Below are 25,287 nucleotides of genomic sequence, written 5' to 3'. Positions count from 1 at the left end.
GCGTTTGGGAGCAGCTTCGCGCGGGCCCCGTCGCCTGCCCAAATTTGCCCCGTGAGAACGCGACTTATTGACAGCAGTTATGCGCTTGGTTCTGCTCACCGTACAGATCCGGGCCCTGTGCTGGGTCCATTTCTCTGTGCAGTCCTACTGTCCACTTCCAGGCACCCGAAAAGCGCCGGAGAGAGAGAGAATCTGTTAAATGAATGACGGCCCCGGGGAGATAACGAAGATTTCCCTAAATCCCCCTGGATCTTTGCTCTCTTGCCAAAATTTGAAATGATATAAAAAGAAGTAAGGTAAAGAGAGCTATGTACCTTTCTCTCTATTCGCCCAAGTGTCCTCCAGCTGGGAAGAGCTGGTTGTCTTTAAACTGCGTTGCTCAGCCCACAGTCACTGGTGGTGGTGACAGCAGCATTTGTACCTCAGTGTCCCAGACAGAGCCTCGGGCACTCGGAAAACTGCCAGTGAGGTGAGCAGGCTATGTTGCCCCTTTCAGGGAGAAGGAAATAGCTTCCTGTTGAGGAACAGGAACAGAACTCAAGGGAACTGATTCCAAATTCTTTCCCTAATCTGCTTAATTCCAAAAATAATTGATGTCAGAATCTCTTGATTTCACAGAGAAGCCCTTTGATTCCACAGATAACTCAAGATGAAATTTTACATACTTATGTATAAAGAAACATGTATACTCTAATTTCAAGTACTTGAATTTTGTGTTTGGGAAATGTTGAATTTTAAAATAAATTCCTTTCAAATAATCCAGTCAAATAATCTCTAATTCTTATCTTTCACTTGCCCTCACTTTCATAAATTTAACATCAGTTTGCTCCTTTAATATGGCTACTATTTTAAAAACAAACTCACATTCTTCCATTCAGGTTACTTCCAAATTTCATAAAAACCATTGCTGTTTCTTGAATTCAGGACAGTAGTTCCAATTAGTAATTCACAGCCCTTATATTATTATTCGGTGAAGAAAGAGACTATTTCACTGTACCTTAAAACTTTCCATTGTTCTGAAAAACCTTAGTCATATTCCTTATTCTTGTCTAAACTGAATGGGTCAGTATATTTTTCCTGATTTAGTAAGCTGAACTAGGACAAAATTATAATGAAATTTCAAGGTGCTCAAGATCATTCACCCTGTGTAGTTTGTTACCACATTCATTATTTCCTTTCAGCTCAGAAATACTCTGAGGCAAGGGTAACAAGTAATATTAATAGTTTCTTTCAGTAGATTAGGAAACTCAGACTTAGAATAAAATATTTGTCCTAGAGGATACCACTGGTTCAAGTAGGTTCAAGGCTGGTGCTCTTCAAACTGTCAAAAATTAGTGCGGAGCAGACTTCTCTGGAAGTCACCTTGCATGGGTAACTACAGATTTCACATTTTCAGAAGAAAGAATGTGTGAGGAAGGGCTTGAAAAACCTGTAAGAAGATGCATACCGAATAGATTTTAAAATTTAAACCAAAACGAGAAACCATTCTCGTAGGAATAAAGATTTTCATTTCAGAATGAACGTTGAGATTTGAAATGCAAAAGCCTGCACCTCTTAGCCGCACTCCTCAGGAATAGGGATCTGCAAAGACTTGAATTCACCCTGACGTGAATGAACCTATTATTAGATCTTTACAAATGAATTTGTTTTGAAAGAGGAGATGAGGAAGGCCCCACATCTAAAGGAGGGGACAAATGTGACCAAGGTGGAAAGCTTTCTCAGGAGAGCTGGTGAGAGGTGGGCAGAGAGCTTCATCCTGAAAGAGTATTGAAGGACACAATGAAATCAGGACAAACTATAAAATACAACCGGAAGTGTTTGATAGAGAATAGAGGAGACAGAAATGGAGGAAGAACTGGACGATGTGTGAAAGAAAAGCTGAGTGACCAATTACAGAAAAAGAAATAATAATCATAGCACAGACTATTAAAAACTGAAAACCATAACAAAGCCATTTTCATGGTGAAATTTACAACAGCAAAATAGAAAGTGAATGTGCATTTTTAACATATGTGTGGTTATATAAAATAACTCAATGTGTTCATATTAAATGAAATACAGAATTTATTTGTATATTATTTTTAAAAACAAGTTAAAAAATTATATGTGCATTACAGTAAAAACTAAGGATATCTTATACATGGAAAATATTTTTAAAAGATATTTAACACAATAATAATCAAATAATCATAAGATTGGAAGAAACTACAGAGGCAACATAATCAAACACCTTCCATTTTATATGAAGAAACTTAGACCCAGAGTTATAATTATTTGACTAGTCTCAATGTTACTTGATGACAAGAATAAAGATCATAATCCAAGTTTTTGTCTTATTATACCATGTTACTTCTATAATGGAAATAGAGGAAGTTAAGTTCAATAATATGTTCAATCCATTGAATCTAAAACATTATTTCAACATGTGGTCAAGATAAAATTATAAGATTTTTTTGTACTAGGTTTTAAAAATCTGCTTTATAGCTCAGTAATTTATACTGGTCATGTTCAAGAGGTCAGCAGTCATGCATGACTGGTGGATAACATTAAACAACTCTGAGAACTTGGGTGCCTGGACAATGTATTAAAGCTCTTCAGTAAGTATGAACGGTTGTACAATAACTGATTCTAAATTATTTGAGTGTGATTTGAGAGGGGCTGTGAAAGTATCCTATCTCAAAACCCTCACTAATCTTCTCTGGATTAGGAGAGAGATTGAACATCTAAAGAGAAATGTATAAATTGGACCCCTTGGCCAGGCAGGGTAAGGTCTTTCATTGGTCATGCCTGTAGGCCTGTCAGTTATCTCTAGTAACAACTGTTTCTCCAATGAGCATTCAGATTAGATAGGAAAAACTTACCTCTTAGTCTTTGCTGGGCCAGAAGCCTTGGCACCAAGTGAGCATGCACCCATGATAGGAATTAGGCACACCAAGTCTCATTTTAGGTTCAGAAAATCCAAATTCCTAGGAAAATGTCAATCACAAATCCCCATATTTATCCTTTCTATGGACCCTTAAAGTTTTATCGATGCCATCTTCTCTTGGATATTAGGGAAACCAAGAGAGAAAGATTTTGTACAGTCATGAGCTAAAGTTTTATATACAGAATTTTTAATTCCTGGAGCCAGGAATACACAGCTCAGGCATCGGTGCCGTCAAAGGTCCCTAATGGGACAATGGAGAAAGTTGTACTTGTCTGCTTAGGTGTCTCTTGACATTTGGGTCAACTTTTTCCGGGATCTTGTTCTATTAGAATCTTTAGCTAATATGGTAATGAAAAATTATTGAGTCAAAAATCTAAAAGGTAAGAACCTAGAGAGGTGAGCTCACCACTGAATGCTGTTTTTTTCTCTGAGACATTGATGCTTTGCAAAACTGGGGAAATTATAATAGTCTTGTGACACTAAGGAACCAAAAATCAAAGCATGGGCTCACTTAAGGTAGGGATTCAATACATAAAAATCTGTTTATAAGCTGAGACGTCCAAACACTTTGACCTCAGGAAAATGGTGAGTTAGAAATGAACCACTATTCTCACCAATTTGTAGCCAGCTTTGCTCATTTAGATAATTTGGGATAAGTTCAGCCGTTGAATTTGGAATAAGGTGATATTGACTGGCAGATTAAGACATTTGGAAGAAGCAGGTAAAATTTTTCTCAGTTGAAGATAAAATCATTCTTGGGCTCAAATTACTCCTAAAAGTAATTGCTTAACTACAATGACCAGAATGCATGCAGCACCAAGAAATAAGACACTATGAGAGGAAACCAGAAGAAGCAGTAAACCACAGATGCAGAAACCACAAAAATTTTGGATATTGGAACCAGACAATGATTATAAAATGTAGATATTACATTTACAGAAATTAAAAATAATACTGAAAAAATCTTCAGGGAACAAGAAATATAAAATATTCGACAGGAAACCAAATAGAAATTCTAAAATTAACACAATTATTAATAACAAAAGTGAGACTACAAATGTATAATGGTAAATTTGAGATAGATGAGTAACTTGTAAACTGGGAAATAGATCAGTAGGAAGTATTCCAATTAAATGGAAAAGAAAAATAATTTTATATAAAGTTTTTACAGCTTTAGTATCTATCAATGCAATTTGTACTGTTATAAAAGTTAAAAAATGAAAGTATTTAATATATGTTTTGGCATTAGCGGATACTCCAGAAGGATTTGCTGAATTTGAAGTTTAAGAATTAAATTGTTATTTTGCAAATCACCTGTGTCATTTTGTATAATTTCTATTTTTGTCAGAATTTCCAACTTTTCTTTTAATGTTTAATGTGTGTTAATAGGAGTCATTTTCTATTTTGTGTCTTACAACCATTTTCTGAAATATTTGGATCAATTTTTCTTCCGTCTTACTCAAATGTTCTGTTTTCTGGTGTGTTTTATACAGGTTTTGACTATGAGAAACCTTTGGAGGGAGAACTTTATTTCTGGAACATCTTTGAGACCAATATTAAGTTTGAATTCTTCCAGAGAGGATTTGCATTTGCTTTTGAGAATTGCCTGGGAACATGACCAAACCATTTTATTGCATTAAAAACTTTCACAGGTGACTTAGAAATACAAGAAACATTACTGAATGAATGAAAGAAAAAGAAGTGCTAGCCTTAGCTTATGATACAAATTTCTAAAGATTTTTCTTTCTATTTCTTTGTTTTTCTTCATCAAATGCCAAAGTCAAGCAGAGCATGTTTCAGCTCTTTCATTGTTGTGCTTTTGTAAAAAAGTGAATTTCTACTTTAAATAGTTGTACATTTACAAAACAAAAATGTGAACATAATATTGAGTTCCCATTTACCCTACATCTTACATTCATCTGGTTTATTTGTTCCAGTCACTAAACCGAAACCAACATTATTATCAACTCAAGTCCATTCTTTGTTCAGAGTTCCTTAATGTTTTACCTAATTTCTTTTCCTTTATAGAATTCTATTCAGGACACCATATTACATTCAGTCATCACGTCTTAGGCACCTCAGGAAAACTCTAGAAAGTTTCCAAGAATTTATTTTTGATGATCTTGACAGTTTTGAAGAGGGCTTATTAGGCGTTTTATAGAATGTCCCTCAATTGGAGTTAGTGTATTTTTCTTATTATTAAACTGGGAGGAAGATCACAGGGGTAAGCTGCCATTTTCATCACATTATCAAAGACACATACTATCAACATGGTTTTTTACTCTTGATGTTGACCTTGATCATCTTGTGGAGACAGTGTTTGACATGTCTCTTTTTTCCTCCCTTTGCATTCTGTACTATTTAGATGGACATAGTTACATGCAGCCCACACTTGCCTAGTTAAGAAGTTATGCTCCACTCATGAAGGGTAGAGTATCCATGTAAATTATTTCGAGTTCTGCATAGATTTGTTTCTTCTCCATTTGTTTATGCCTGTATGGAATCATGAATATTTATTATGTACTTTGAATTATAATCAAAAACTACCTTCTCTGGTCTCTCAAATTATGCCGTTTTTGGCCAATGAGAGCTCTTACAATTGGCTTCTTTATCACTTTGACATGTCTTCAGCATTGTGGAGTTTTGGTTTTGTTTTGAGGTTTTTTTGGGAGGGGTGTTTGATTGGTTTAAAAAGAAAAATTTTAGTACTTTTTGTATTTTAAGATGTTCTGGGCTCATCTTAGTTAAGTATATATGCTGTTCCAGTCCCAGATTAGGTATTTCCCCAAGAGTCCCTGGTTCCTTTTGTTAAGAATGCAATTGGGAACCAATACTTGAGAACTAGATGTGCTCATGGGTAGTTAAATGTCATTGCTTCTAGGCTCTGTTAGCTGACAAATTGAAGTGTGAAACACTAGTCTTTAAAAAATTATAAGTATTTTCATATGTAACTCTTTGTATCTTTATTAAGCTAAACATGAGTTTACACAGATATCTCAATTTCTGGATATCTCCATTTATGCATACATGAAGGTCATTTTAGCTTCTCCTTGTTTATCTGTAAACTCCTATCCCAACAGTGAAAATCTGGCCACCATCCATTTATTTAATTGTGCATCTATAGCATAATATGTATAACAGTATCATAATGGTTAACATATGTGGGAAACAATTTTATCAATTCGACAACAGTGCTGTGTATTGTTAATCTTGCCTTTGGTCTTACAGATTCCATTTATTTCCCATGATATCTAGATCAGTACTTTTTCCATTTTCTTCTTTCAGTGAGGTAGTTTCACAAATTTGTAATACAATTAGATTGTTTTGTTACATTATGCATTCTGTCCAGGGATCTTCCAACCTCCTAAATAATTTTTGAAATTTATTTATATAAAGCTCACTATTTGTACCTTATTTACTTCTATTGTGAAGGTGGCCTTTGGGGATCTCAATGTTATGCAGAAGTCTTCTATTGGAATAATCACCTGGAGTGGTTCTGGGCTTTATATCCTATTATCCTTTTACTTGTAGATATCACAGTATAAGCAGAAACATTCAAGACAAAAGCTACTCTTAGCATTTACTCCCTTGATAAGATTTCTGCTTTCACATAAAGTTTGAAATCTATAGATTCCATTCTTTCATGCCTACTCAGTAACATATTTGTATCTTATTTGTTTCAACTAGGAAGCTTATTCAGGGTATCTAATCAAACATGCTTCCAGAAAGAGAAGTCCTGTTTACATTATTTTAATTATTATTTTTTATATATTTCACTACATACCAGTATCTGTGTAGTTCCCTCAGCTCTTTATTTTTAGAAACAGGTAAATAATATTATAAGTGGATGAAATGAATGATTTAAGATCAAATCCCATTTGTAATAAATTGTGGCATTAGTGAAAAACTAAAGAATACAACATAGCTAGTTATAAAATAAAAGGATATGTCTTTAAAATATATGTACAACATAAAATTCTGTATTAGGAAATTCAATTATTAGTTTTTTTGTTGTTTAATTTTACTGAGATGACTGACTTCTGTGAATTGAGAATTACTTTCTGCCTATCTCTGAGTGTCATGATTTCTGCTTACCCCATAAATGGTTGTGAACATGCAGCTCCCTGAATAAAACATAGCTGGAGATACATGAACAAGTACTTCAAACAAATATTAATGAATAAACATTCTGTCATTACCATGAGAACCTGCAGCACCTGTTTTAGAGAGATACCAGTGTTTTATCCATTCTACTGTCAACCTTCAATTATCATGTGGAACAACACACAGGTTGAAGAAAAAAGACTCCCTGTGCCCTCGTTTCCTAGGTTTCTGTTGCAGGACCACTCAGCGTGTTTTCACCATTATGCCTCTTTTTTTCCTTTGGTTCCAGGAGCATTGTTGCTGCCACGGGTGAATATGAGTTGTCATGCCTATAATAAAGTGTTATTGTAGGACACACCTGAGTTCAGCATTGAGGGAACATGAGTTTGCTACATTCAACAGGAAAAAAAAATAACAATTTTCCTACACTAAATTCATGAAAACTCTCAGGTATGTCTCAGAAAATGAAGCAGAGAAATGCTTATATGTGAAATTAAATTCACAGTACCCTCATATTCAATGCTACTTGCTCCCCACATGGTCGCATTTCATCGTGCCATGATTATATTAGAAAACAACCTTTCACAATTAGAGGCGTTATCACTAAAAATAAATTTACAGCATTCTTATTGAGCATTTAAAAATGAAACCTGAAATGTATACTTGTCTTTAGTCTGTTCTGATCTCAACATCCAGAAACAGATCATCTCTGAAAGTTTACAAATGGCTTTTTAAAGAAGGAATCAGTCTCACTTTTATGATGCTGTGTTAAAATTCATTATTCAGTCTTATTTCTGATCTGACAGGGAGAATTTTTTCAGCTTGACATAAATCTTTTTAGATGGTTGAGACTGATTTTTGTGAAAAGAAATCTTATTTTCCTTTTTTTTCTCCTTTGTTAAAATTTCAATCACATCATCTAATTTTTAAGTGAGTATAAGTCATGCTATGATATGCTACCTAAAGGTCCATGTACTAGAAGCTTGTCTCCAGTGGTGAAACCTTTGTGTGTGGGGGGCTATTGGAAGATGATAAGATCATGCAAGTGATTAAGGCCCACTTCATGGACGTGGGTTAGTCTCACAGACTGGACCAGTCGCCATAAGAGCAGGTTATTATAAAGTTTGGCCTTCTCTGCCATGCCACTGGTTGCTCTTGCATGCATCCTGTCATGTAATGACACCAATCATGTATGATGCAGTTATACAGCTCTCTGCAGATGTGGCTATGTGAGCTTTTGGAGCTTTTCAGCATCCAAAACTTGAATCAAAATAAATCTCTTTTCCTTATAATGTTTTTAGCTTCAGGTATCCTGTAGCAATACCCCACAGTGGACTAAGACAAGTTCCTTGCCTGTTGATAGTTCAGTTAAGTCTGTAAACTGCAAAAGAAAGGAAAAATGCTCATTTATTTGACTTAATCTTTTTTTTTTTTCTTTCTAGCAGTGATTGAAAAAGGAATCAGTTGCAGTAAGCAGCTTCTCTCCCAGGCCAAAAAAGCTTTCTGTTCATTATGTAAAATTGTAGATTTTTTCTTCTTGAATTACCCTTTTTCTTGAACATACCACATAAGAAATGATATGTGATTTATTTCTAAGAAAGGCAAGTCATTTGAGCATTGTTGAAAGAATATGGACTTTGAATTCAGATAAAGCTTGAATTCCAACTCTATTATTTAATATTTGTATGACTAGACAATTTACTTTGCTGCATAAAGTAGCACTTTCTTCATTTCTATTGCAGGGGATAATAATACTTATAGGATTGTAGAAAGGATTAAATTAGGTCAGGTATGTATATAATGTACTTATCATGTACTGGGGGCCAAAGAATAGTTAAAGTTAGCCCTTCTATTGTTGTCATTACTAGTATTATTTGTCCTATAATTATCCCATTATTTAAAAAATATTCAGAGAGAAGAATATAGTTACTTTGAGAAACAGATTATCCTCAACAAGTTGTAAAGATAAAGAGCTTAGACTAAGAATAGTGATTAAAGAGGAAAGAAAAAGATGATTAAATTAATTGAAATTTTTTTCTCAATCAAATGTCAAATCCATGGGGTTTAATGAAGGCTTACTTTCTGCATAATGAATATCATTTATTTAGCCAGTCATCCATTCATCCATTGAAAAACTGCACATTTATGTAATATGAACTATATGCTAAGCATAGTGGGTGAGGAAAGATCAAAAGATAGGAACATGCAAAAAGAATTTCATCTGAAATAAGCAATGTAAATTTTCAAACTATAAACATACAAAGACATATTCAACCTCACCAATAGTTAGAATACAATTTAATATAATTATGAAATACTTTCAAAAATTAGAAAAAATAATAGCATTTAAAAATAGCAAAAACATAGGGATACCCACCCTTATTCACTGTTTGGAAATACATAATTTGTTACAATTATTTGGAGCCATATTTGATAATTTGATGACAGTTTTCTAAATTTAAAATGTAGCTGGAAATTCCAGTTTTAAAAACTTATCTTACAGGAGTAATATCATGGGAACATAAAGATAGCCATATAAAGAAGCTTGTTATAATATTGTTCATAAATGTATAAAAGGAAGGAGAGAGAACAACAGATTAGTATATGTTTATTTTGTTTATATGTTGCTGTGCACAAATAGTACTAACAAATAGCAGTTTTATACATTTATTATCACAGTTTTTATAAGTAAGGAGTTTGGGAAGGGCCCAACTGGGTGTTTCTGTCCTAGTGTGTCTCCTGAGATTACAGTCACAATGTTGGTTGGGACTACAGTAGCATGACTGTCCCTGCTCCTGAGAGGGTTCCTTTATATGTCTGCTGGCAGGGTATCTCATTCTCTTACTACATGGACTTCTCTATTGGTCTGTTTGAGTGTTCTCATGATATAGCAACTGGCTTCTTCCAGAAAAAAATGCCCAGAGAAAGAGCAAGATGAAAGCTACCACCACACACACACAAGGTAAATACATAAGATAATGCACATGTAAATTAGCTCAATGTCCACATTCCACAAATGTATACATACTTCAAAACATTATGTTGTACATTATGTGTATACATATATATATATTAGCATGTATATATTTGTCATATAAATGTTAAATAATTAAAAAAGAAGCTATAATATCTTTAATGATCTAGTTTCAGAGCCACATAATGCTATTTCTACAATAACCTACTCATTAATAATATAATAAATCACTAAGTCCAGTCCAACCTCAAGAAGTGGAGAAGTAGGCTCTACCTTCGGAATGAGAAGCATAGTCATATTATAAAATGATTCCAATTTGTCCTCTGACTGTAGGGAGAACATGTTCATCCTCTTTTAAACTCATTGCCCAACACCAAGTCTCCATGTTTCACAGCATTGCTAAAAGTCTAGAAATTTGTCTTCTTACTCAGATCCACGCATGGATGAGGTTTTTCCAGTATCATTCCTAAATGCAGCTTCCTGAATGCAGTTCCTCATGAAGCCTCATGAGCTAAAAAGAGAAGCTATCCACCCATGTAATCTGCCAAAATACATTTATGGGATAGGCAGAAGATAATCAGTCTAGGTATTCAGGTTCAAAAGGAAAAAAAAAAATCAGAGGTATAATGCAGTCACTAGTCCACAGAAGTTTTGAAATCCACCCAGGCCTAGGTAAGAAGCTCCTTGTTTTGCAAGAAACTCCAGGAATGATTCTCCTGATTTTATCCTCTGGGTCCTTGGTTCTCTCTTCTGATTCATCCTTCCTTTTCCCTGCAAGGTGGCTTGTTTTAGAGCTGTGTAGTGTTCTCAGAAAACACTGTGCCTCATTCCATTGTGTGCCATCTCTGTCTTCCACATTCTCAACCTGGTATTTCAGTCAATATAATTATTTTTTAAAACTTTGTGGGTCTCCTGTAACTTTTACTGGGAATCATGTCATTAGACAAAAATGCATGTCCACAAATCTCTTGAAATCTTGTAAGTTATTATAAAATTTTCAAATGTCGTAAGTGCTTCTTTACCTTGGGATTCTCCTTAGCAGTGGAAGGACAATGTCCTTGGATTTCTCCAAAGCCCCATTGAGGCAGGAAATTAGAGCATGACAAATCACGGCTGAGACGTGTGCACAGAGCAGATTCAGAGACCTATATCAGATGCAATGTCAGAAGAAGACAAAAGATGCAGGCCATTGGCTTCACTGCCACTGCACTCTTCATTCTTGCAGTGGCTCACTCTAAGTGTAGGGCACATCTTTTCTTTTCTTCAGAGCACTGCTTCTTGAGCAGCATTTCTTTTTCACTTCTTTTTCTTCTTCTTTCACCTTAAATAAATGTTAAATGTTGAACCGGACAATGACCACTGGAAAGGACCACTGTCACCTCACTGTCTGGTAATACGATTCTTAGACTAAAAAAGTCTGAGTTATTGTCTTAATTCTTCCTGAAGTTGTAAACAAAGCCTTTTATAGCCACACTCTCACCTTCATCTCTGCACCATGATTTCCTATCAGTGCTCTCAATTTCATTTTTGTTGGGAAGTCCTTTCTTAGTTTTAGTTTTGTCATTTGGAGAGGTCTGAAATCTTTAAAACCATCAAGTTTTGCCTTCTTGTGTTTAACAATTATTCCTTTATCTCTTTCCTCTCATATTTGTAATACATAGCAAAAAGAAATCAGTGATTTATCAGGAAATGTTCTTAGCTAGATTGCACAAGTAATTAGGTTCATTTTCTACTTTCCACATTACCACAAGGGATAGTGTTGATAACTTTCTGTCGCTTCATAACAAAGATTCCCCTTTTCTTTCTACAAAGCTTTTTCTCACTGTCTTTTAAGCCTTCACCTTCAACCTCCCAGGGTCTGTCAGGCTTCTATTAACTATGTCATCAAGTTTTTCTGAGATGCCTCTTCAAAGCCCTTAGAAAGCTCTTTTGCCCACTGCCTGGTTCCAAATCCATTTACACAGTTTTAGGTATTATTATGACAAACCTTCACTTTTAGGTATCAAAATCAGTATCAGTTATCTATTTCTGGGTAGCAAATTACTCCAAATTGTAGCAGCTTGTAGCACTTCACTATACCATGGTTTCTGTGGTTTAGAAAACAGGGAGCAGCTTTACTGGATAATTTTGGCTCAAGATCTCTTATGAGATTGCAGTTGAGTTGTCCATCAGGGCTACTGTCACCCGAAGACTGGGCCAGGGCTGGAGGAGCCATGTCCAAGGTAGCTCACTCATATGTCTTTGGCAAAGGGCCATATAGTTCTTGGCTGTAAGAGGGAAGGTTCAGTTCTTTGCCATACAGGCCTTGTCTGGGGGTGGGGGGAACAGAAGTTACAATGCCTTCTGTGCTTCAGCCTCAGAAATCACACTTTACAACTTCTGCCATATCCTAACCACTAAAAGTGAGGGCTTAAATTGAGCCACACTCGAGAGGTGAATTAAACCAGACCTTTTGGAGGGTGGAGCAGCAAGCGTTTGTAGATTTATTTTATGAATGCATCCTAAAACCATTCATTAAGGCTCTCATTTGAAGAAAGAGATATGTAAGAAAATACTTAGAAAGATGGTATTATACTATTCTCTGGAAAAAACAAGTTCTATTACCATACAAGTAGCACAATCCTATATTTTGTAAGAAAGAACTCTAGTCTTGCATATGCAGATCAATCATAAAAATGTCCAGAATTGTGCAGTCTGAAATGTTAATGTTTACAGATGAATGTTAGGGGGTTGGAAATGAGCCTACTGGGACCGAAGAGAAGTGAGTTTCACATGTTACTTTGACAGAAGTAGAATTTATTCCTGATTCTTTTACTTTCTCAGTTTTTTTTCAAATGTTCTAAAATAAACATGTGCAATCAACACAATTAACAATTATGTTTAATGGAAAGAAATTCAACGTTGAAGTATAAATATTGAATTGAGATTGGAAGTGAACACGAAGGCATAACCCGTCTCAAGTCTCAACATAATGATCAAATTTTCACCAGGAGAATGATTTATTATAGCTGAAGTTTTGATTTGTTAAAAGTAGATAGAATCAGCCATGCGAACACAGAGAAAAATAACCAGTTTTATTTGTTGTGCTACAGGGTAAGTGTTGATAAGATTTTAAGATAATGCTATTTTAACAATCTAAAGTTATCTCTATAAAACAAATGATTTCTGGTTAAAAAGAAACATGGCAGACTGAAACATGCTTAACCTACGCTCTTGAAATTCCACTGTGATGTCATTCAAGGCTAATACGTGTACACACACAGTTTTGGTGGGGGGAGAATAGTGCAATTTTGAAAGCTGGAAAGCTTATGGATGAATGGTGATTGCTCCACGGATCAGAGAAAGATAAAATGTAAGCTCACAAGGGCTAACGCTTAGAAACCTGTCGACTTATACTGGATATTTCCGAAAAAGTTTCAGGAATTAAATCTTCTACATTGAGAACATATTGCACACAGGTAAAGATGAATTGAAGAGGACTGATGGATTTATACCAAATACAGTTTACATCCCAGATCCTCGCTATAGCACCACTTGATTCTCCTTCCTGACCCTGGGAGGAAATTAGAGATTTATTTTCTAGAGATGTCAAACCAGAGGATTCCGGACTTAGGATATGAAGTAGAGAGGAGGATGAGAGAACCAAACCAAGAAGAGGACAACTGAGAGAGTCTCTGCACAACCTCTTCCATGATTTTGGAATGCTGGCCACCATATTTAAAGATAGAAAATTGGAGGGTTCCTCTCTGGGGCAAGTCATTAGTCCACAAGAAAAGCGAATGAATAAAACAAAACCAACAGGTAGGTGAGAGTCCTCTAATGAAATGATTATGTTTTCTCCAATTATTCTTTAGTGAAGCCCATTTCCCCCCACCGCCTCATCACTTTTAAAGCTTCCTTCTTTATTATTAGCCAAAATAAGAATGACAAGAGATTTGGAGAAAACTGTTAACAGTTAGCATATTATAGCAGCAAACAACAACATATAGCTAAATAATTTAAAAATGGTTACCTCTGGGAGTGAAAATCAGGTGGGAAGAGGTAGATTAAATAACTACAAGCTTTCATTATAAGTCTTTGAAAACTATTTGACTGTCCCATATATATAATATATGGCAAAATATATACATAAAATAAATATTATATATAAAGTATATATATAATATATAAAATATATATTTGGTGAAATTGTATACATATTTATTTGAAAGCTGTTTGGCTATTATATATGTGGTAAAAATTAACCTTGAAACAAAAAGAAAACGGGCAATTAATACTATCTTTTGGAAAGTGTAAATGATATATTTGGTAATTGTATACATATTTATTTGAAAGCTGTTTGGCTATTATATATGTGGTAAAAATTAACCTTGAAACAAAAAGAAAACGGGCAATTAATACTATCTTTTGGAAAGTGTAAATGCAGCACTAGTGTTGCCTCTCCTTTAAAAAAAATATTTTTTGGTTCATATGAGATAATACTAATGGAAGACAGCTCTCTTTTGTCCTGGAGATAGAGTCATAAACTTTCCTATATCTATTTTCAGAATTAGGTCTTCAGATGAAAATTATTTTGCCATTTTTGTCCCTGGGGGAAATTTTCAATCTCTTACAGGATTGACTTTGCATTTCTGGACTGAAGTGGAAGCAAGTGTGGGACATGCTTTATGATATATTGAACTGGAACATACATCCTTGTTTACCTAATTCTGAAGAATATCTTAACTAAAGGGTGGTAGTTACTACGTTAGATTCTATTATTCCAGTGAAATTGCTATAGTTGAAAAAAACTATTTAGTATTTAAATATTTTTTGAACATGAACATAAAGACATTTATGAACATGAAGCCTCACAGCACTATGATTAATAGAATCATATTACTGAGAGTTTTCAAAGGAGGGTATATATCATCACTACCAATATTGACATAACGTTGCATAAGAAAATCATGTTTCTTCAGGTCGATATATAGATAATTCACATTTGGAGTTGAGGCTACCATGACAATATGAGAACTTACTGAGGTTTAACCAACTTCAGAAACAGGATGGTCAAGAGAAAGAAAAGAAATGCCTTGTGACAGACAGAATATCAGAATTATTTGGACAATTTTTAACAGCCATTTTCAGAAATGTGTTGTCATTCTTTAGCTCTTTCTTTTTTTCCCCATTTCTTCCACTATAGCAGTGAGATTATTTGTCCTATGATGCCAATGAGTTTCTGTACAAGTTTTAAGACACATTCCATCAAGCACAGAATCTGTTTAAGATCTCTCAACATTTTTTTAATTTTTATATTCCATGGCATTTGGTTGCATCTGCCTCATCTTTAGATTAATCATAAGGCTAATGTGAAAGGGCAAAAGTTTATAGAATAAATTTTCTGGCCCACAAAGACTCAGATGAGATCATATCTTATGTCATGGAGAAGACCTAGACAGTGCATGGTAAAGAAGACACAGAATTTGAGATAATGGTACAATGTTAGAAAAGATACCAGGAATCCTAGAGCTTCAAATTTTCCAAATTAAGGGGTTGACATTGGTTAAATTACATAGCCTCTGTCTTATTTTTTAATCTGTAAAATGGGACGGTTGGGTTCAATGCTCTTTAAGATCCTTTACTGCCCCCAAATCTCTGATTTATTATATTTTAGAATTCCTATGGATGAGTATTTATATAAAGGAAGTACATGGGCTGGTAGCCTGTATTCTGTCAGGGAAGCCAAAAAAAGCATGACGCATCTTAACAGCAGTGTTGAAACTAACGCAGAGCCCTGAGGAATCTATTTGGTTAGTTTTAAGCTTGATACAATTGTATCTGATCAGAGAAAGGTATTAAGAAACTGTACTATTTAGAAAATGTCTCTGCTGAGACTGTTAAGAATAAAACTTCAAGAAATATAAAACAACTAGATCTCTAAAGGTGGGAAAGGATTCATATATGTTTCTTGTTTATTTATAAACAATGTTTAGAAAGGAATATTATGAGTTTTTTTGATTTGTTTTGTTTTTGGTAAGAAGGCTTAACTTTGTTAGCAATTGGGATAGCATTTCAGATTGCAGACTTAGCTAAAAGATTGGGAAAATAAATTATTTTATTTCAGTTACATTATTGGTTAAATTGAGGATTTAGAAGTTTTTTGTTTTAGTACCACATGAGGGAATATCTTTCAGTGGAGTGATTAAAGATGGAGACTTCCTGGGATGAGTCAGAACTGGATTTGAAGTCCAGCTCTCTCATTTACCTCCTATGTGCATTGTGGAAATTAAGTTATTTCTCTGAACTGTTTCTTCATCTCTGAGGAAAGAGTACATCTGTAGTAGAAATTTTCCATTTTTGTTTGCCTGACATTTTATCACCTTGCTTTGGAACCCCTCTTTCCTGGGTGGATGCTCATTCCACGTGGTTAGGTCAAGTATGGGCTGAATTCATCTTGTCCTACGCACATGGTTGATTGTGGCTGGGGCCTGGCCACACTCGTTATGTTTTTCTCTAACAAGTCTTAATTCAGACAAGCAGATGACCTATGCAGATCACTTTGAATCTGTGCATGTCTGCCATGATTGCTATGCAACGAAGACTTTTGGAATAAGAGAGACATATGTAGGAATAAAGATTGGGATAGAGATAAAGATGGAGAGAGTTGAAGGCAGAGACTGAGATGGAGAGAGGTGCCGAGTTAAAGATAAAGATAGAAATAGAATTTCAGATAGCATGTTAAAGTGGTTTGAGCTCTGGATCCAGCTTAACTACTATGCTTAGATCTTTTAGCTACTGAAGCCAGTAAGTTCTTGTTGCTTAAACTGGTTTGACTTTGGTTCCTATCACTTACAACGGGAAGAGTTCTGATGCAATATTTATCTCATTGGGTTATGGCAAAAAATTAAGTAAAATAAAGCACAAGAAGCAGTTACCATAATGTTTGGCAGTGCCAAGTAGATACTGTAAGATGCTAAATACGGAATAGCCATTATTAAAACTAATTAAGTAAAAGCCTAGTTATTTCTACTTTTATATATTTTTAATCCTAAAAAGATTCAAGATGTAGAAGATATAACATTGAAAAGCCCACTATACTACAAGATTCTAGTTTTTTTTTTAAATAAAATAATCATTGAAGCTCTTTGTACTTATGCAATGAAAAAGTTGAAGCTAAGTTACTTAAGGGGAAAAAATGTGCTTCTTTAATAGAATGAGTCCCTGGCAGATTCATTCATTCATTCAGTTTTTCATTCAGCATTCATCTATTGAATAACTATAATGCAATTTTTAGAAGATGTACAAGAAAGAAATAATTGAGGCCTTGTTTTCTAGAAACTTACAACTTAATACAGAAACAAAGGATTTCCATGCAACTAATTAACTACTGCCGTGAGAGCAGGTATCCAGTTTAGGGGTGCCTAAGAGAAAGGACACATACATCTGCTCTGTCTGTGGGGATCATGTAAAATTTCATACAAGGGTAAACACCGTAGCTGAGACTTGAGTTTCCCAGGTTGTTATGCACAGGGAGGACATTGTAGACAGAGAGAACAAACACAAATCTGAAATGTGAGGAGAGTGGCCATATTGCTGCAACAAGGAGAAATACAGTCAGGGATATTAGATGGTCAAGAAAGAACTCCTAGAGGTTCAAGGAATGATGTAGCTAGAAGGGCTCAGAGCAGTGAACAAACAGTGCCAATGGCAGGTGCAGAAGAAATGCCCATGTCACCTTCATCAGTTAAGATTCAGCTTGCCTTCAGACACTACAAGAAAAACACTGCCTTGAAAAAGATAGAGGTTTATCTTTTCCTCAAATAAAGTAATCGGAATATAGGCAAACCAAGACTGGTGAGTCCTTCTGTCATCAGAGAACAATGATCTTTCTAGGTCCAAGTGTGGAACTTACTTCATATTTGCACAAGATGGCTGCTAGAGTCCAAGCCATCAAGTTAATGTTCCAGGCATCATGTTTATGGAAGGAGTTAAAGAATTCCTTACTGTCTGTAATCAGGCCATTCGGCTATATCCAGCTGCAAGGACAACTGGAATATGTAGTATCTGGCTTAACTTCAATGTATTTAGCTAAAAACCAATGCTTTCTTGCCACAGAGAGGATAAAAGGGATAGCAGGCCGAAATTAGCAGTCTCTAATGCACAAGTAGAGGAATGAAGCAGCATGCCTGTGAGTGAGAGCAAAGCTGTCTGCCATTGCTCAATGGGAGGAAGCAAGAAAAAGTAGACTTGTACACATAAGAGTGAGCACAAGGCCATGCTAAGGCATTCACTAGTACAACTGCTTTATTTCGTGCAGATCTATGCACATAAGTAGCTACATGTGTACACACACACACACACTTACACTCCATAAGGGGTCAAGATATAGGAACCCCAAGCAGTTCAGTCAGAGATTAACAAATATGAAGCAGTTTGTTGGTTCTAAAATTCAGAGCATTTACTCTTTTCTTGATAATAAAACCAGAAACATCTTCATGGATATGTTTAAACGTAAACACCCATGCTATTTCCCAACAAAACTTTTTAAGTTTAGGAGAACTCTGAATATTTTATGATGTCGAAAGATTTTTAGAGATTTGGGAATTTTTTGAGAGCTAAAATTTAAATATTTAAGGTGATAGTCAAACTAAGTTTAGCTATTAGATTACTGTTTTTGGAGACAGTGTATCTGTATCTGTCAGTCAGATTCCCAAAAGAACAGGTCATTAAAACAAATGTTCAAGAGGGTTTAGCAAAGAACAAACTTATAAAACCTGTGACACTGTTAGGTTTCCATCTGTTTCAGGAGCTGTTGACAATACATGTGGGGTTACCCAGATGCTATTTCAAAATGATGTGAGTGTAGGGACCATTAATCACCTGCACACGTACCATGGGGGAGGACACAGTGCCAGGTGCAGTTCAGCAGATGCTGTCCTAATTTACCAGGATTATGTCACAATTCATTTGCCTTATGGCAGTCTGGTGTTCAAAATCTGCTTGAAACTAGACAAACATATGCTGGATGGCTGCTAGGTAAGCATGTTTCTCATGATAATATATGATACCTAGCAGGTTTTGGGTTAATTAATATATTCCTGATTTGCAAGAATCATTTGGAATCGTTTCTGGACATCCATGTCAAAACCTTAAAGTTCTAGATAATAGACTAGGACAAAACTCATAGGTTTGCCAAGGCCATGACAGAGTAGTTTACATCTGATGTTGATATATTGTAAATTATATGCTAATGAATAACAAATGGTGTCACATAGTCTTTGCACATTGTCATATTAATTCAAGACTGTAGAATTTTTCAATGCATTTTCCAATATGACTCAAGTGTATATAAATATTAAGGAGGCATTAACCTTTATCAAAATGATTTCTTCTTGCATTAAAAAGATCAAAATTTAACATACTGGTCACAAAATTTGACTTTTCTGTGGTGCAGTTGTGAGAGAACAGTATCTGCCTCCAAATTATTCATGAAAAATGGTGAAACCTTTCATTTACACTTCTTTGGGAAGGGCAGGAGTGGGGATGGGAAATGGGGGAGAAAAAGGAATGTTGCTTCTAATAGTGAGAAAAGAGTAAATTGAAGGATGTCAGTTGTTTAATTAACATGCTGCTTGTCATCCTTCAGTAGAGAGAATAACAAAACCCTGCAGACATTAAATAAAGCAAGCCTTATAGTTTTCTCATCCCTGACAATCTAGAGAGTTTGTCAATTTGGAGTCACTGATGCAAACATTTTGTTCAGCTACTTCATTTGTTTTCTACCCACGTGGCATCAACAAGAATGTTTTCAAGGGCAAATGGATATTTTGATAAGCTGGGATGTGAGAGTCTGTGAACTGGCTTCCTGGGGGCTGATCATGGACCTTGGAGAAGCAAATTGGGCTTTGAGCTTGTCCTCAGACCAGTGATTTACTTACACAGCTATCAATTCCCTTAAAAAAGAAAAAAAGCACTTTCTCTAGCCAAATTTGCAACAGATTTCCAGCCTCAGGGAACCCAGAACACAAAAATGTACCACAACAACATGGTTCAGTTTTGTGTTACTTTGTCAGAATCTTTAAATTTGGTGTAATTGTTCCCATCAGTATATGACTCCTGTGTCACTTCCCACATCATTAAGGTAGCATAGAACCTGTTCACAGCCATGTCTCCTTGGTCTGGACCAGAGTGCCCAATACAAAGCAATAGTTCAATAAATAGCATTTGTTGAACAAGAGCAGCAACAGCAGCAACATCAAAAATAGATATCATGAGTGAAACAATAAAAAGACACCTCTTTGAATTACTTTAGAGAACATCTCAAAGAGTATTAAGTTGTAATTAAAATATTTTATTATGACTCACACCCCAAAAGCTTCTAAGGTACTTGTCAATTTCCAATGTGCTAAGCTCTTATTTTGTGAATAATCTCTGTTTCATCTTCTGCATTCATGTGCAATAAGTAGGTGGGGTACATATCTTTCCTGGACCATAGAAAATAAGTCCAAATTGTAAGTGCTACCTATATTAAAGCAAGGAAGATATGCTCTGTGGGGCAGTGACATAAATTGTCCGATACTTTTCATTATGGTTACATAAACGATTCTAATATATGCCACCACATGTCAGAATAATACCTTTTCTCCAAGTATTTTCATCTCTTCCATTTTGAAGGGAAGTTGTTTCATGTCTCACCTACACAGCGGTAAGAGCATGACACCCTGTGTGTGGTCATGGCACTGGGGCTTCTGTTCCCCATTATACTGATTAACACCTTGGTTTGGGCATCTTAGCTTAAACTCTGATTAGAGTGACTCACAGGATCAGTACTGTTCCTGTGGATTTATTTAGAAAAGAACGATGAGCGAGAGTGATGATTTCACCTCTGAATAAAAACATATTAGAACACCTGGGATGACTTTATATGTCATAATTGTTTGAGTCAACAATTGCCTTCCCATCCCTCATTTTCAAATCCTGCTGTTGCCAATCATATTGACTACATCCTGGCATAGTTTATAATTCTAAATGACAAGTCTTGTCCTTTGCTGAAGTACTTGCTAAATTGTGGATATTTAATACTTAATTCAATTTGTAAATGGTTGCTGTGGTGATGTCTGCTAGCTATCTCTCAGCATAAATGAGCCAAAGGTGATCTCTGTGTATTTGCCCTGAAGTTGCTTATTTTTTCTTTGCAACCTGAGACCTGTTAATTCCAAACACTGAATGTGCCAAAATCAAAATTTTAACCGCCCAATTATTTAAAAAATAGTCTAAGCAAGCAAAATTTGGCCATTTAATGCCTATTTTGCATACATACCATACTTCATGAACCTCACTCCACTTCTGCTGGCCTTTGATAAGATAGAGCTTTAGGTTATAAGACCCTTCAGGGCACTCTGACCAAGAGATTCTACTGTGCTGCTGTGACACTTCACCTAACACAGCCCTTCTCCTGAAGGACTTCCCTTGTCCAGCCTCTACAGAGTTAGCCAACAAGGTTTGTGTGTTTCTGCCGTTCATCTTTTTTGATCAATATCCAAATCCCTTGAACCTGGACACAATACCATTGTCACCCGGGCCCACAGGAACAGAATCCTTGTTTCTCATTAGATGGAAGATCAGCAAAATGCACATTACATTTCCCAGTGACTTAGTGGTGGGGTGGTCATGTGGCTAAGGGTGATGGGGGAGATAATCACAAGTCTCTTAGCAACAGATTCAAAGAATCTTCCTTTAAAAGACTACTGGCATCTACCCTTTGTCCTTTGTTGCTTCCTTTGTCTTTTCCTTCTTTTTTGTTGTTTGAAATGCAGAGGAGATGGCCAGAGTGGAAGCAGCTAACTTGGAGCAAATCTGCCATATCAGATCTGAATTGCTTAGAAGATACAAACTTCTGTTTTGTTTAACCCATTGTCATTTTGTCTTTCTTATACTTCCAGCTACAATGAAAATGAACTGATGTCAGATTACATGATAAATAGCACTAGGTAAATGAAAAGGTTGCAGGTGAAAGTAAAGCGGTCCTATGTGAGTGAGGTGAAGAAGAATAATAAAGAAAAATCTGTAGCATAAATTTCCCTATCCATGCTCACTCAGATGCTAAACGGTGGAGGTGAGATTTACACATAATGCTTTCTGACTCCTAATCCCATGCTCTTCACTACTACATTCAGCCTCTACACCTTAAAATGGGGCATTGTGAGACATTGTGAGAATTATATGAAATAATGTGCAGAGCATTTCTTTGCACAGAGGCCAGAACGTAACTGTTTTTTATCATTGTTTTTATGTACATACTCTTCCCTTTCCCTGGGACATCCTCTCTTCCCTCCTTGGAACACAATCAACTTAAGCACTTCTCCTGTGACTGCTGCCATCCTTTTACCATGTTTCTTCTCTGTGTTGTAATAATTTCCTTCCAAACTATGTCAAGGTATTATCAATTATAGCATGCCAGAAACTCATCTAATCATAGGATGGAGTTTTTAAAATGCTGACTTTTCAAGATTCCTCTGAAAATTCAGACTTGGAGGATCTGAGGTGATGTCTAGAACTCTGCATTATTTTTAGCAAGTCCAGGTGAAACTATCTATCTATCTATCTATCTATCTATCTATCTATCTATCTATCTATCTATCATCTATCTATCTTATGTATCTATCTTATCTATCTGCCATCATCATCATTTCAATTTTCATTTCACATTTATGAGGTATAATTTAAATCTACCATAAATATTTAAATTTAAAATGTTACAGTAAAAGGCACATTGCCATTAACCCCCATAAAATACTCCCCCTCACTTTAAAAACACATTTATCCCATTTTCTTTGCCACTTTCTGAAGCAGTTCTGAAGGTTCTCTTTTGTGGAAATCTATGAGGTCTGATTAAAAAATGCTGCTGCTGAGTGCCACCCAAGGAAAGGCAGGCTTGTAAAATTATTATAGTGTGTTTTTATCCATTTTATTAACTGGATCTGGCATGGCAAGCCTTCAGCCTCTTCCCCAAAGTCCAAATGACCATTAAACGTAAATATTTTCAATGAAATTTAAGTGTACAGCATTATGGTTTGGGATACATACACATTGTAAAATGATTACTATAATCAAGTTAATTAACGTATCTATTACCTCACAAACTTACAGCAATTCTCAATTTCTCCTACTTAGGAAAATTTTATAATAGCACAAATTCTAAAAAGCTCTTAAAATGTGCTTATCATCTCATTCTCAGACACAGATTTTAAAAAATTAAGTGAACACTACACTAGACAATTTCCTGATAGTGCCATACATTAATACACTTTTTTTTGGTACTGGAAATTGAACTCAGGGCCTCATGCTTGCCAGATAGGCACAGTGCCAGTGAGCTACATTCCAGCAGCTCTGCATTAATACACTTTTTAAGTAAAAATTTTGCAATGCCATATGTATCGTTCTGTAATCCACTACATAGTGGACACCTTTTCACCTCAACAAATCCATGCCAACATCATATCTCTTAACTATATAATTAATAACTCTTTTTTCCATCCCCCATTACCCTCCCTTACTCTCCATCTTATTTCCTTCTATTTGTGTAATAGTTCTCCTTATACTTTCATGTCATCTTTTTTAGGTTCCACACTAGAGAAAACAGGCACTATTTTGTTTTCTAAGTACAGCTTATTTTACTTAAGATGATGATCACTTAACATGATGATCACCAGTTCCATCCATTTCCCTATAGATGATAATATTCCATTTTTCTTCACTGTTGAATAATGCCCTATTGTATATATTTACACCACATTTTCTTTAGCCATTCATCTATTGATGGCACCTAGGCTGATTCCATATTTTGGCTATTGTGATTGTGCTGCAATACAGGGATATACGGTATGATGACTTTAATTCCTTCTAGTGTATATTAAGAAGTGACATAGTTGGATCAAAAGGTAGCTCTGTTTTTAATATTTTTTCTTTCATTTTCATTTTCTGAAAACAAAACACGCTACTCACTAGTTATCGTCTCCCAACCTCTCCCCCACTAAATTCAGGCAACAATGGAACTACTCTATATCCATTATAGATTCTCCTATTCTGGAAATTTATTTATTTATTTATATTTCAAAATAGACCATGCTCATAGCAACAATAAAGAGCTTAACATATCCAAAGAAGTGGAAATTCTGCAAAGTGATCTCTCATACCAGAATGATACTAGAAACCAACAGCAGAAACATAGTTAGAATACAATAACTTCTTTTCCCTTCTCTTTTTTTCCTATTAGTTTTTTCATAAAAGGGAAAACAGGCAATGTTCAAGCTTGTGTGTCTCACTTACTTCACTTAAAATTATGGTTTCGAGGTGCATCCATTTTCCTACAAATGCCTCAAGTTTTTCTTTATAGCAGAGTAGTACTCTGTTGTGAATAAGTACCACATTTTCTTTATCTATTCATCTGTTGATGGGCATATAGGCTGTTTCCAAGATTTAACTATTATGCATTGTGCTGCTATAAACATACATACACACACGCACACACACACACACACACACACACACACATCACTGTGAGATGGTATTTTGAAATCTCTTGGGCAGATACCCAAAGTGGGATAGTCCTTCTTGAAGAAAGTCTTCCTTACTGTCTTTATCAAGTGGTATGAACACTTGTGTGAATGATTGTCTTTAATAATCAATCATTAAGGGAAGTAGTAGTACCAATTCTCATCATTAAATCAGGGAAACTGCCTATGAGATGATGTGCCCCCAGACAGAAGACAGGTTATTATGGATTAGATATAAAATGATCTGCAAATGTCATATGTGTTTGGAAGGTGATTGGGTAAGGGGGTATTATATTCATAGGTGAACTAGTCCATAGCTGACTTTCTATTAGAAGGTGAGGCTTGGTTAGAGGAAAGTTCCTTGGGGCATGACCTGAAAGAGTGTTCTATACTCTCCTCTCAGACTCCTCTCCTCCTTTGCTCCTTGGCTGCCATGGATTGAGCACCTTTTTCTCCAGCATGCCACTCTGCCATCTTATTTTTGCTTTGGAGATGGATTATAGATTATGGATTAAGACTATGAGTCAAAATCATCTACTTTTCCTTTAAGTTGTAGATGTCAAGTATTTTGTCCCAGTGACAAAAACATGAATAAGACACAGACCTTACTGATCTTTCTCGCTGTGTCTAAACTATATTAAGTTCTTGATAAATGTGTGTGGTATGAATTATTTACCTTCAGATGAGCTCTGAAGGATGATTACAAGGGCAGCAGGCAAAGACTGGTGGTGGAATGGCAGCACTGG

The 25,287-nt window shown here is 35.5% G+C and overlaps 1 protein-coding gene across 5 annotated transcripts in view; it reads right to left on the bottom strand.

The window, feature by feature from the left end:
• The window catches only part of Deup1 (deuterosome assembly protein 1), a 120,479-nt gene extending 119,984 nt beyond the window's left edge, over positions 1–495 (bottom strand). For 2 of the 5 annotated variants that reach the window (XM_010633688.2, XM_010633691.2), the window contains exon 1: positions 315–495. The gene's annotated coding sequence lies outside the window, so the exon portion shown is untranslated. The other 3 variants (XM_010633690.2, XM_010633687.2, XM_010633689.3) reach the window with 2 other exon arrangements.
• Between the last annotated feature and the right edge of the window lie 24,792 nt (positions 496–25,287).

This window comes from Fukomys damarensis, unplaced genomic scaffold (assembly GCF_012274545.1).
Source record: "Fukomys damarensis isolate Sample0158 unplaced genomic scaffold, DMR_v1.0_HiC HiC_scaffold_16, whole genome shotgun sequence".
Taxonomy (NCBI): domain Eukaryota; kingdom Metazoa; phylum Chordata; class Mammalia; order Rodentia; family Bathyergidae; genus Fukomys; species Fukomys damarensis.
This window is presented reverse-complemented; position numbering and strand designations above follow the sequence as displayed.